We start from the raw sequence: 13,328 nt of genomic DNA on the forward strand, positions 1-13,328 counted from the left end.
GTCACCACTTTTTTTATACAAAATGGACTTGTCCCCGGTCACCATTGATTGGTCCAGATATGACCAATAAACCTCTTTCTTTAAAACATTTAGAATGGGGATGAAGAGATCTCAGCCTCTGCCTAACTGCTTTCCAGAAAGGAAGACATTAACTAAAATGCAGTTCCTGGGCATTTTCTGCCAGCAGAGCTGCAAAGGAGGGAGGTAGAGAGTTTGATGAAACACTGGCAGGGAGCAGGCTTCCTACAGTGCTCCAGGGCAGGTCAGCGCTTTGCAGCCTTCAGATTCCAGGATTCCAGGACACATCATGTCCTTGTCAAGAATTCACCTGCAGAGCAGCATCCACTGGTCCTAGCTGGTTTCTGCTGCTCACCAGAGTCATCTTACCCCAAGCGCTCAACCATGCCAGTGTCCTTTGATCCCTGAGTCCTGGGGGAAGACAGGAACTGCACCCCAAAGCTCCAAGTTTTCAAAATAATTCCAAAGTCATGGTGTCCTCAGTTTCTCAAATGCTTGCTTCACTTTGCCAGCTGGAGATGGACACTGGATCCTGCACCCTTCCCTGGAAGACCCCACACCTGTGGCAGATTGACACAGAGGGCCCTCCATTACAGTCAGGGGATCTGTCTTCTGCTGCAGACTTCCTAGGTGACCCCAAGACAGCAATCATCTCTTCTGTAAAGTGGGCAGTAACATCCAACCTGAGCCAAAGAAGAAGAGCAGAGGCTCCCACAGGCACAGCTAACAAAGCTAGACAGAGACAGGGAGGGTGACACAGCACCCAGAGAGAACCACAAGGCCACAGAGAGAGACTGCCACAGATACAAGGCGAAGGGGCCATAGAGGTGCAGGATGCACGGAGCACCTGCTTTGGCCCTGCTCCCAGCCTGCTTCCTCCTCCATTCCATGTCAGTGATCCTGCTCACCACACACCACGGCTACAACACTGAACAGCAGCCACCTGTGTGTTCTCTACTTGTCCTCTATTAGCACACCCCTAACTACAGCATAACCTGTTGACTGTTCCTCTCTTGTCTGAAAAAACTCTCATCCACTTTGAGCTAAATCAAAATTTAAAACTACTTACAGTTGCCACATTGCTACCAAGCAAATGACATCTGTTCAATTTAAACCTAAAATGTGGTCTGAGGGTAATGGTGAGGAAACACTTAGCTCTCTTGAAACACTGGCTTGCAATGATACCTTTATTTAAATATGAATAAACCCCCTGTCTAGTTGCAGTGAACTGGCTGGGGCTTGGTGAAAGCAGGGAGCAGTGGGAGCCCTGGAAGGAGGCTCCACTGATTGTCAACACTTCAGTCAGGCCCCTGGGTGGATGGGTGGATGGATGAATGGATAGATGGGTGGATGGATAGGTGGATGGATGGGTGAATGGATGGAAGGAAGAATGGACAAATGAATGGGTGGATGGATCAATAGTTTGGAAAGGGAAGAGAGGGGAGGTGAGAAAGATGGAACAGTAGAGCAAGAGGGAAATGAGAAGGGAGAAATGGAGAGAAAGGAAGAGGAAAGGGAGACAAAGGAAAAGGAGGTATGGTCCTAAAGAAAGAGAGGAAGAAAAAACAGAAACAAATAGATAGATATAAAGAGAAAGAGCAGTGGAGTGTGATAAAGTGAGAAAGGACAAAGGGACCTGTACAAACTGGAGGGGGCAAATCCAGAGAGCTAGCAGAACCACCAAGGTAGGCAGAACAACTGGGTTTGCATGCAGAAAGAAAGAAAGAAAGAGGCATCAAGGAAGAGCCAAGAAGGAGACTCAGACCTTGCAAGCCAGAAGCCTTCTGATCTAGAAAAGCCAAGGGGCCTGTGTACCCAGTGGTGCCCAGATTTCCCAGGTCAGCCCATTGACTGCTGCATCCTGCAACTATTAGGCTGAAGTGAATGAGCTGGGACCAGTATGGAGCAGTTCCTGACAGAGCAGGGACACAGGGCAGAGTGCCCCTCAGCCAGGGAAGTCCAGCAAGGACTTTATACCAGTGTCCACTGATGTATCCTGGTGGAAAGCACCTTATCTAAAAAGCTAGTTGTTGAGCAAACACTCAAGGTGCTGCCAGGCACACAAGTGAAAATGATAAGGAAAAAGCACACATTAGCACACCTAGGACTGTGGGCACCGCTTATGTCTCATAGGTTTTATTAACATAATTCTGAGAACAAGTCGGTGAGGAGGAAGTCAGAGCTCCAATTTTACTGATGAGAGGCACAAAATTTTACACAAAGGCATAAAAATCTCAGCCAAGTTCAAAACTCTGAGTGCTGCACTTGCTACCAATGCCCAGAGCCCAGGGCCTCCTCACACCTGTGCAGTTCTTCTTATTAGGAAGAACCAACATCAACACCTGAAAAGCTTTAAGACACTGAGCCAGGAGGGATGTGAGTCTTTGCACCCCATTAACCTTCAGAGAGGGTCTTTCTCAACTAATCCCAGCTCTCCATTATTTCTTCATATCACTACTTTAGGTTAATCAGTAATCATGTCAAAATGTTTCTGTAAGCAGGAGGAGAAAGGAGTATTTCCATTTTTTTTTATGAAAGTCTATATTTAACAGATTTTCACAATGAGAAAAAAATATTTTGAAAACAAATTCTTCGCCTGCCTCAATTTTTCATGGCTTGAGTAGAGGAACAGAAAAGAGGTTTCACTCTGTGCTAGGCAAGGAGTGGTGGTCAGAGAGAAGAAAACTTGTTGGTGACCTGAAGCCCTGGATTGGCATCTGTCGCTGTGACCTCTGACCTGCCTCTGAGATGCTTCTCCAAGTCCCCAAGCACTGGAGTGGGACACTGAGTCACGGGCAGGGGCTGTCGCTTGAACTAAGTGGGAAAAATCAACAGGAAGAACTCACAGTGACCAATGCAGTCCCGCAACCCCACACCTAGGGAAGAGGCCCAATAACACACAGTAACATCGCTTCCCTGGGGACTCTGAGCCTACCTCAAGTCAGGAACAACCAGCTAAGCCATGTAGAGCTTCAGGAAGAAACCATGAGTGACTCCCACTGGGAATCCTGAAAACCCTAGATGCCATCAAGGAAAACAGTCTTGCGTTCACTGGAAAGGGGCCTGAGGTGTCCAGGGGGACTCACTAAACTGATAGATCGATAAGGAGGGTTGGTGAAGGGACAACTAATATCACTTTAAGGTCACACTAATATGTATGTAAGTGCATAAGGATGCCTGGTAACTTGTCAGCATGCAGCCTAGGGGAAAACACACCTGCACTCTCATCAGGAAATGCCTAAATAAGAATTACTAACCAATAAAAGGTGGGTGACAACATTTTTTTTTTAAGATTTTAAGTAATAAAAATATTATAAATGGAAAGACCTGGGCCACCCCTGGGGTAGAGAAGAGTCACCAGGGCCAAGGGAACCCTCCCTGCTCAGGCTGAGGTCCACTCCTCACAGGAGATGTGGCTGGGCCCCCTGGATGCTGCAGAATGTGAGCAGATCAGGTCCCTGGACAGTAAGCACCAAGGAACTTTGTGTACTGCTGGGAGCTGTGTGGGAGAGAATGAAGGAAATGAGAGGAGAAGCCTATGCCCTCCATGCGGTGTCCTGTCCCACAGTGGCCTCTGCTAGAAGATCTCAAGCACCTACCACCCTGCACAGGGCCTGCTAAGTGCATCTGACATCTGGGAAGCTGTACCTAGAACTGCCCATCACAGCCCATGACACTGTTCATAGTGTTCGTTTTCTCTCTTCCTTGTGCCCCAACTCCATGATTGGGCAAGCAATTAGCATATTTGAAAGGGTTTGCTAAATGATAACAATGTTTAATTTTAGCAAAATGTGAATTTCAAAGGACAAAATGAAAAGAGAGATGTTAAATAGTGTGCATAGTCCCACACCGTCAGCTAGCAATGAATTAAAAATAAGATTCCCCTCCCGGGCCCGTGCATTAGAGCTTCTGTCAGTCCTGGGTGTCCCATGGGTCCTTCAGACCAAGGCAAAAGTGGGGTCAGGATGCCTTGAGGGCCCTGAAGAGGCTTGTGCCATGTTTCGTAGAGCAGTGGCAGCCAAGGGTTTCCTGGAGAGGTGTCCCATGTTCTCCATTGCTCTCCTCCTGTGGGCACTGGCATAACTGCCTCTTCCTTGGGAGGTGGTCCCTGTTCTCCACTCCTCTCCTTCTGTGGGCACCAGCACAACTTCCTCCTACTCATGACATCCTGGAGTAACAGCTTCTCACAGAGCCGCTGGACTCACATGGCAGGATCTGAGGGGACCTGGTTCCTGAGACCTTGGAGAGTGGGTGGATGGCAGAGCTGGGGCCACTCCCTGAGAACTCTGAGCTTCCTTAGCAGCAGAGCTGAGCTGATGAACACCTGTGGCTGCCCCACATTCTGCCTGTTAACACACAAGCATAATCTAACACCATGGTGACAAACAACACATCACAACAGCCCCAGAGTCAGCTCTGTGAAATGACACTCTACAAAACTGTAGTGGATGTCAAGTAATTGATGCTCAGAAACCTTCTTGGGGGCATCCATTCCTACTGCCTGAAGGACACTTTGAAGGGGGCCTCTGATGGCAAAAATGCAGCTGATTATCAACACTTCTATTTCTAATTCATGATGCAATTGAGAACCCCCATGTGATTTCCTCACAGGGTGACATGAGAAACCAGCTCAGGGGCTTCTGTCTGAAAGTGACCCCTGGACCTCTCCATCTCAACAGCCCCCCCTCCTCCCAGGTGGGAGCCATTATATCCTGCTTGAACCTTTGCCATGGCCTCCAACCTACCAACCCTCAACCCTCTGCCACACAGTGGGCGGCCATCTCAGGTCCACTGCTCAGCATTTATCATAGCCTGCCACTCTAGTTCCAAAGCCTTCCAATACTTCTCACACTTCACAGAAAAAGAGCCAAGCTCTTTCTCTGGCCCTACAAAACTGCAGACACCTCAGACCCCATCTTTGCCACTCCCCTGGCCGCTGTGACCTGACTCCTCTAGTCTCCTGTTCACTCCCAAGCACCCCAGGCCCTCCCTACCTCTCAGCTCTCACACACATGTCATGCCACAGGAAGCCCCTCCTCATTGCTCAGTGCTTACCTTGGAAGTCACCTCCTCAGGAGCAGATTTTTCCAACTGAAAGCCATGGTCTATTAGTTGGTCACAAAATAACCTGAGAGATATAATAAGCAATTTTTTTCATATAACAAATTTCTAGTGATCATCATGGTGTGCTTCCCTGGGGAGAGTTTCACTTCATAGTACAAAGAAAAAAGCTGAAGCACCATCAAGATTTTCAGCACATTCCTGGACCTGGTTACCATTGCACCATCTTGCTCCAGGTGCTCCTCAGGATGGCACAAGCCCCAACCGACCTCCTGTCCATGTCTCAGGAATGGTGCTTCCCAAAAGGACATCCAGGCTAAAGAAGAGAATCCCTGCTGAGCAGGCCACCTCTGTGGACAGCCACACTGGTGTGTTTCTGATGGGACATGGGTGAGCTTGCCCATCCTGACTCTCTGGCATCTTCAAGTCCTAAGTGGTCTCTGCCCTGTTTCCTGCAGAAGGCATCAGAGAGGCTGCAGCTGCAAATCAAGAAGCTCTCCACAAGGCACATCCTTAACTAGCCTAGGGGCAGTGAGCTGCAGGATAGGCTCTGATGCTGTGCACAACCCTTAACCATGGTGTGAACCTCAGGTGGAGTCCTTGGCACACTTGACATCCTCAGGCTCACCTCACACCACTAGTATGAAGCCTTCCCTGATCATGATTCCCACAGTCCTGAAGGCCACGGTTACTCTGTATGGAAAATTGCCCTCTCCCATCTAAGCCACGCTGGAGTTGACAGCCCCTGGGGCTTCAGATGTCTGACCCTTGGAGCTGACCAACTCAAACCTGGGCTCAGTTCTAAACATCCAGCACCTTGGCTTCAATTTCTATTCTTTCATGAAAAGACAAGGCCATGGCTGGACAGTCAGAGCTTCCTGTACTGTTCTCACTCCTGGCCACACAGATGAGAGTGTGACCCACACTGTTGGCCTTGAATGAGCCACACCTCCTGCTCCCAGAACTCTGTGACCTAGCCTGCACCATGGTGACCACATCTTCCTTCACTTTATTAAGTCTTTTCTGTAGTTATTTGAACACCAAAACCAGTTAGTTTTCCAAGGACTGTGAAGTCGCATCCTGTGGGTACACTATGTAGAGGGCTGTTTCAATGAGAATCTATCTGACACTGCACAGTGATGGTGGGGTGGTTCAGAACCAGGAGGCCAGGTTCCAATCCTGGCTCTATATGATGAGTCCTCTGGCTCTGGACAACTGTCTTAACCCTCTGAAGCCCAGGGTTTTTTATCAGAAACAAATATCTGAAGAGGACCTTCTAAGATCAACTGCTCTTCCTGGCACCAGCAGACAACAAAATGCCAGGAGGTGATGGTTATGAAGAAGATAAAGTGAGAAAGTAGAAGGAGTGTGCCAGGGGCTGCTCTACCCAAGTGCCCAGGGGCATGTTCTCTTCACAGAAGCAGAGAGTGGGTCTAATTGAAGACCCCACTGAAGTGCACACCTAGGAAGACGGAACTAGCCACATGGAAGAGGAGGTGCAAAGGCCCTGAGGCAAGACCACACACAGCACCTCTGAAGACACAGCAAGGAAAGAAGTATGGCTGGAGGGTAGAATCAAGGACAATTATGTAGGGCCATTATGCTGTCTCTCCCAAGGACAAGAAAACCTTCCCTCTATATTTCAAAAATGAGAAGCAAATAACAATATTGGAAGCTACAAATCTTCGTAAGAATGCAAAGTGATGTTATCATATCACTTTTGTATCTAGTCCATTCTTACTTGAGATCAGAGCCTCCTGGAAAGCCAGGTGTATGCTGTGCTAAGACCTGGTCGAGCCAAGGTAAGAGAGCAAGGCACAAAGTTCAACTGAGTGCAGAAATGGAGTATCAAGCAATTGACCCTTTCAGTTCCCAAACTACTAAGAACTGCCACTCCTTATGTGTGTCAGGCATGGCTGCAAAAGTATTTGAAATGCTAGGGCAACTTGGAGAAAACTTTCAGAACCTCTGCTTCCAGCCAGATGGAGCAACAGAGCTGGGTCCATCCTCTTGCCTGAGTCAAGCCAAGTAAAGGGCAAAGTACATAAAATAAAACCTGAATATGCCTTAATCAGGCAATAAGACAGTACTGCCAGAGTTCAGCAAACCCCAAGATGAGCCCTGTGTCTGCCTCTGGAGAGCAACTGAGGCAGAACCTGGCGGAGCCTCTGGGCTGAAGACACGCAGCTCAAGTCCAAGGAGACCTGGGCAGCCAGGCTGTACAGGGCAGAGTGATGAAGAAGCAAGAGCTGCAGGGAGAAGCCCAGCACTCTGTGGAGGGCTGACCTATGACCTCAGCAGGGTGCTGACCAGCCACTCAAAAGCCACTTGAGGCCAGGAAAGAGCCACCCAAAGGAACCAAAGGGAGCAGCCTTCAGAGCCAGTGTAGCACCAGGAACAATGCCTGTGCCTGGAAGCCATCCTGGGAATAGGGACACTGGCCACAGAGATGGAAGAGTCTGCTTCCACTAGGGGGAGCAGCTGGCCCTGAGCTAGATGCCACACTGTCCCTTCCAGCAAGAAAGAGGCAGATCAACCACATTCCTACATCAACAAGGAACACAGAAAACCAAAATCCAAGACGCAATATCACTTGTATTCACTACAAAGAAACTGAAAGAAAGGAAAAAATTGTACATTGGATGCTATAAAAATCAGGAACATTTGCTTTTTCAAAGACCCAGTCAGGAAAATGAAAAGACACACTAGTGATGGGGAGAAAATATTTGAGAATCTCATATCCAATCTCATTTATTTAGAATTTATAAACAACTTCAAAACTCAACTGCAACAAACAAACAAACAAACAACAACAAAAACAACAACAACAAAATCCAATTAGAAAATGGGAAAGTGCCATGAGAAGACATTTCACTGAAAATTACATGCTGGTGGAAAACAGCTCGAGAAAAGACATTGACCCTTAGCCTCGAAGACGTTTAAGTTAAAGCCACGATGAGACATCACCGCACACATACTGGAAGGCCTAAAGTAAAAATTACTGGCAACACCAAATGTCACTGAGGAGGAGGACAATCCTCAGTGCTCCTACACTGTTGGTGGGAAGGTAGGTGGTACCGTCACCCTGAAAAACAGCATAGCATATGACACCACCATGAGCAAATAGGTCCATGTCATAAAGGTGAAAGGGTCGACTCTCAAGAGACCTAACAATCCCAAATGTGAACACCTAACAACAGCTTCAGAATACATGAAGTGACCACAGCCAGAGCTACCATGGAAAAAAGCCAGCTCCCCAGTGGTGGGAGGGCAACCTCTCTCTCAGTCATTCACACAACAGGTGGCAAGAAGTCAGGGGACTTGAACCCTTAGTGGCCCTGTGGAACACCCCACCCAGCAGCAGAAGAGCACAGAGCATCAGCAAGACAAATCCCCCTCCCACCACGAAGCAGGTCTAGGCAGAGTGAAAGGACTCAAGTCCTTATGGTGTGTTCTCTGATCACACAGGAATAAATACCAGAAATCATAGTGGGGTCTATGAGGAAAATCTCCCAAACACTGGAAAGTACCTAACACCTTTTTGAACACCATGGACCAATGAAAAGGGTCAAAATCAAAGTTAGAGAATACTGTGAATCGAATGAAGATGAAAATATGGTGTACGAGAATGTGAGGGAATGTACAGCACTAGCTCTAGATAGAACCAGGTCTAATCTATGACCTCAGCTTCCACCTAATTGTCTACCAGAAAACGAGCCAATTAAATCCAAAGTAAGCATATGAAAGAAATATTAGATAAGATATCAATGCAATGTAAAAAAAGGTAAGTAGTAAAAATCTATGAAATTAAAAGCTGATTTTTTGAGATGATCATTAAAATTGATGAAGCAATACCCACAATAATCAGGAGTGAAGGAGATGGCCAAAATGGTGAATGCTAGGAATGAGAGAAGATGTCACTGCATGTTGGAGACATATGAACATGTCATTATGTCATGAGGGACCCTGGGGGCAGACCCCTTTGTGCAGAAGAATGGAGAAGGGTGGAGCCTGTGAAGAGGGTCTGTAGGCTGCCAGGCACAGGTGTGACCATATCACTTTGGAGAGTGCTAATTCTGTGAAGGAGACACAGACAGAAGTCATGGGGGGGGGCAGCTGGGGACAGCACTGCCATGCAGAGGGGAATTCATCTGACCTGAGACCTGAGTGAGGGGATCTGGTGTCCCAGTGAGGTGAGGGTAGATGTGCCCCTCCCAGGAAAGAGGCCAGTGTGGCCGGAATTTGTCTGAAGGGGACAATAAAGGAGGGCAGAAGATAATGGGGAGCATGCAGCAGCCTAGGAAACCCCAGCCACTGGTAGATTCCAAAGGCAGCAGGGTGCTTGGAGCCTGTCATGAACTAGAAGTACTGACCAGAGAGGCAGCTCCAAGCATGAGTGGAGCCGTGAGGCCAGTGGGAGGCTATGGTCACCTTCCTAAGGGGACAAGGAAGTGGCTGAATACATGCTGGAGGCGGACAGGGTGCAGCAATGGGGTTCTGGGCATATTTTGGAGGTTAGAACTTCCAGGAGTTGCTGTCGGCCTAGAGACACCAGATGGCCATGCAAAGGCCACAAGGCAATTCCTAGATTTTTATTCCTAGCCACTGGGATGAAGGTGGAATCCTTTGCTAATAGAGGAGGGACTGACAGGAAGATTCTCTCTGTCCACATGATGAGCATGACTCTAAGAACCACTGAACTCTGGAATCACCAAAAGCTGGGTACACCCTTCCCAGAGCAGGTTCCAAGCCAAATGCCACAGGCAGAGTTAACTTCACTCCATGCATTACCAGTGACAACCTCTGAGCTGGGACACCATTAGAATGGAGACACCAGCCATGGATTCAGAGCAGAAAGCCTAATCCCTGGCAGTGGAATAAGAGTAAATTCCTGGTGCAAACACAAGTGGCCTCCATCCCCGTGAACAGCAGCTCACTTGAGCCGCACTTGCTGGTCTGCCTCTAAGGAAGCACTGTGACCTCCCTGTGTGAACACAGGGATGACCACCCAACAGAAGTTGTGGCTGGGCACAGGAGACCCTCCCAAGGCTGTTCCTTGTCACAGGCAAGGGGAAGGTGGGCTCTTGGGTCAGTTCAGCCCCTGCCTGATGAGGGGTCGTAAGCAAGTTCTCCCTGAACCAAGGTAAACCCATCTCACAGGCCTCAGTTTTCTTCAGAGATTACCATAACTAGATGATCTCCAAAGTCTCATTCCAATCAAATGCAGTCTGGAATGTTCTATACAGCTGGCCAAAACTAGAATACAATCTCCAGAGTCCACAAGAGCCATATGTGAAGATGTGTGACATGGGACAGGCTGGGGACCAGACAGCAATCATGCCTATGCACATATTGTCACCCACTTAGAAGATGGACACAGAGGCTCAAGGACAACCAGACACTTGCCTAGGTCATAGCCAGGAAGTGGGAGCAGGAACTGGGACCCACATCAGCTAGACTCCTGCTCCTCCTGCCTCACCTTCCCCATCTGCTCCCACCACTGTGCTTTCAGAAAATAAACAGCATCTTTACTGGGATTTTTTAATGTATAAACATCTTTTGAAAGGTATTACATGTTCTTGTTTTAAAAAAAATAAGTCCCATCTTGGTAATACTGTGTTTCTCAAGCTGGGTTTTGAGGAATGTATGTTCTCACCACAGCGGTTCTCCCAGGATAATCCCCCACCTCACGTCCTTATCTTATTGAGAGTTGCAAAGCCCCTTTGTCCAGGTACACAAACACCCACAGGTGCTGGGGATCAGGGAGTGCTCATCTTTTGGGGCCATCACTCTGCTCACCAGTGGACGTGTGGTTTTGCCCTTGGTGAGGTGTAGTTATTCCAGATGATTTCTTAGGTAGACAACCCGTCCCTGGACAATGGTGGTCAGGATGAAGAAGGAGCACCAACTGGGCTTCCAAGTGCCAGGTGACCATTCAGCACTGGCACACCTGACTCATTATATCCTCTCTGGGTTGTGCAAGGCAGGAACCCTCGGGGTCCATACTACAGATGAGACACACGGCCTGATATCAGAGACTTTTTGGTGCAGCAGCTGGATTCTCATTTGGGCTATGAGGAAGCAGAGTCTGTCTCACCCATGCTGGATCAAGAGGACAGCCCACCTGGACATAGCTGTCCACTGGTCACAACAGTGGGGTCCAGATGGAAGGACTCAGCCAGAGACCCCGAGTGGGACACTGTGATGCACTCTCCCAGATCCTAACAGAGATGCCTTGGCATGAGGGAGGAAGAGGCAAGAAAATCTGCACCTGGGCAAAGAAGGAAGCTCAACAGAGGCAGGTCGACTGGGCTCAGGGCAGTCATGGTAGAAAGAAAAGAAAGTAGATGGATCTCCATAAAAATCCACATTTCTAGTTTCCTTCAGAGAAAGAAAAATCCAAAAAGCTGCCACACGGAGCCCAGGATCCTTCAAGGCAACTGCTGTCCCGCGTGGATGGCGAGGGCTTCAACCACGCAGCCCAGGTCACCACTCCTGGTGCCCCATCAGCCACTCAACCACGCCTGGCACCTGTGTGCTTTTAAGTCACAACTGTGTAAAACAAAATATTTCATTCTAAACACTAACGCAAAGCAGTATAGATTGCTCCAAAGGTGCCCAAAATTTACCATGGCAACATTCTCTGCGAAATAAGTGTGAGACATCAAGAAATTCACTATTTCTGGTTTATTTCATTTAAAAGAAAAACAAAAGTCCATACCAACACTCATTTATAAATCTGAGCAACCACATTATTCACAAGAGCCAAAACTTAGAGACAACCCAGTTGTTCCCCAGCTAATGTCAGCCGAGTAGATAAGGCCAGGGCCACACATGTGAGCAGCAGTAACAGAGGTTGTCAGCCATGAATGGGGACATCCTGACACACCTTGCCACACATTTCATGGATGAGCCTGGAAAACATCACGATGTGTACAAGAAGCCAGACCCCAGGACCACATGTCACACACGTCCTCTTACATGAAGAGTTGAGGACACACCAGTTCACAGACAGAGGAGGACGGAGGTGGGCTAGGACGAGGGGGCTTGGTTGTTGGAGGGAGTAGAGAGTGACTGTGTGTGAATATGAGGTCATTTTGGGGAGAGCAAATCAATTTCAGATGCTGTCCCCACCCTATGAATGCTCTGAACCTACTGATCCATGGACTTGAAATGGGTGAATTTCAGGGTGTGCGAGTTTACTCTCAAAAAGTTTTTGTTGAAGAAAACAACTGAGACTAGTGCATCCAGCAAGACCTGAGCATGGCTAGACACAGGGCCGCCTGGCTGCTGCTGGGAGGCTGTGACCATCAAGCAGTGCTGCGAAGCCCCAGGCCTTATGTCTGCCCATCCATGAGGCCTGGGGCTCCCTGTGGGGTTGCCCCATCCCTATCTCAAAGCTGAGCAGGGCAGCTGCAGGCAGGAAGGAGGCTGCTCACATCATGTCACGTTGCCCAGGCTTGGGATCACCCACAGTGTTGGTTACTTAGGGTCCATTTGGGACCACCCTTTAGCTTGCTTGGGCAAACTCAGCTGCTCTGCTCCCATGTCTGAAGCAGCAAGGGCAGCAGCCCCTCACTGCACAGCCAAGCTGGCTGCACTATGAGCACTGTCCCAGAACACTTGCTGACCTCAAGAGCAGCCAGCCAGCCCCAGGACATGAGCCTGTCCCTCTGTTGCTCACCCTGCATTCTGTGGAGGACACAGAATGAATGGCAGGAAGACCCTTCCCCAGAAGGCACCACTCCCCTCCACTCCACCCCCTACACTTGCCACCCCCTACACATGAAGGTCTTTATTACCTTCTTGAATCTGAGCAATTAAAAATGAAAAGAGCTCATCTCCTTCAAGCCTCCCAGACTGTCATGAACATCCAGAGGGTTGGGCAGCCTTGGGCTCTGCCTCCTGCAGCAAGAGGGGATGGGCTGAGTGACACACATGCCTCAGGCAGGAGAGAGCCCTTGGGCCCCTGGATCCAACAAACCCTTTCCTCTGGCCCCAGGTCTCACTCACATGTGAACTGGGTTCCGCAGAGAGATTGAAGTGCATGGGTCTTGAGTTTCTTAGCACTTCAGTGAGCCTCTGACCCTGGCCCCATCTCAGGTAGCTTGTGAAAGACCAAAGGACCAGCCATGGGGCAGCTATAGCTGCCAACCTGCTCTCCCTCCCTATGACACATTGGAGAAATTCAGATGGAGAGTATGGTCCTAGGGAATGGTATCTCATAACCACAGCAGCTCCTTCTGGGC

The 13,328-nt window shown here is 48.8% G+C and overlaps 1 pseudogene; it reads left to right on the forward strand.

The window, feature by feature from the left end:
• Nucleotides 1-3,428: 3,428 nt before the first annotated feature.
• LOC143398231 (thyroid receptor-interacting protein 11-like) overlaps nucleotides 3,429-13,328 on the forward strand; it is a 32,428-nt pseudogene continuing 22,528 nt past the window's right edge.

This window comes from Callospermophilus lateralis, chromosome 4, assembly GCF_048772815.1.
Source record: "Callospermophilus lateralis isolate mCalLat2 chromosome 4, mCalLat2.hap1, whole genome shotgun sequence".
Lineage (NCBI taxonomy): Eukaryota > Metazoa > Chordata > Mammalia > Rodentia > Sciuridae > Callospermophilus > Callospermophilus lateralis.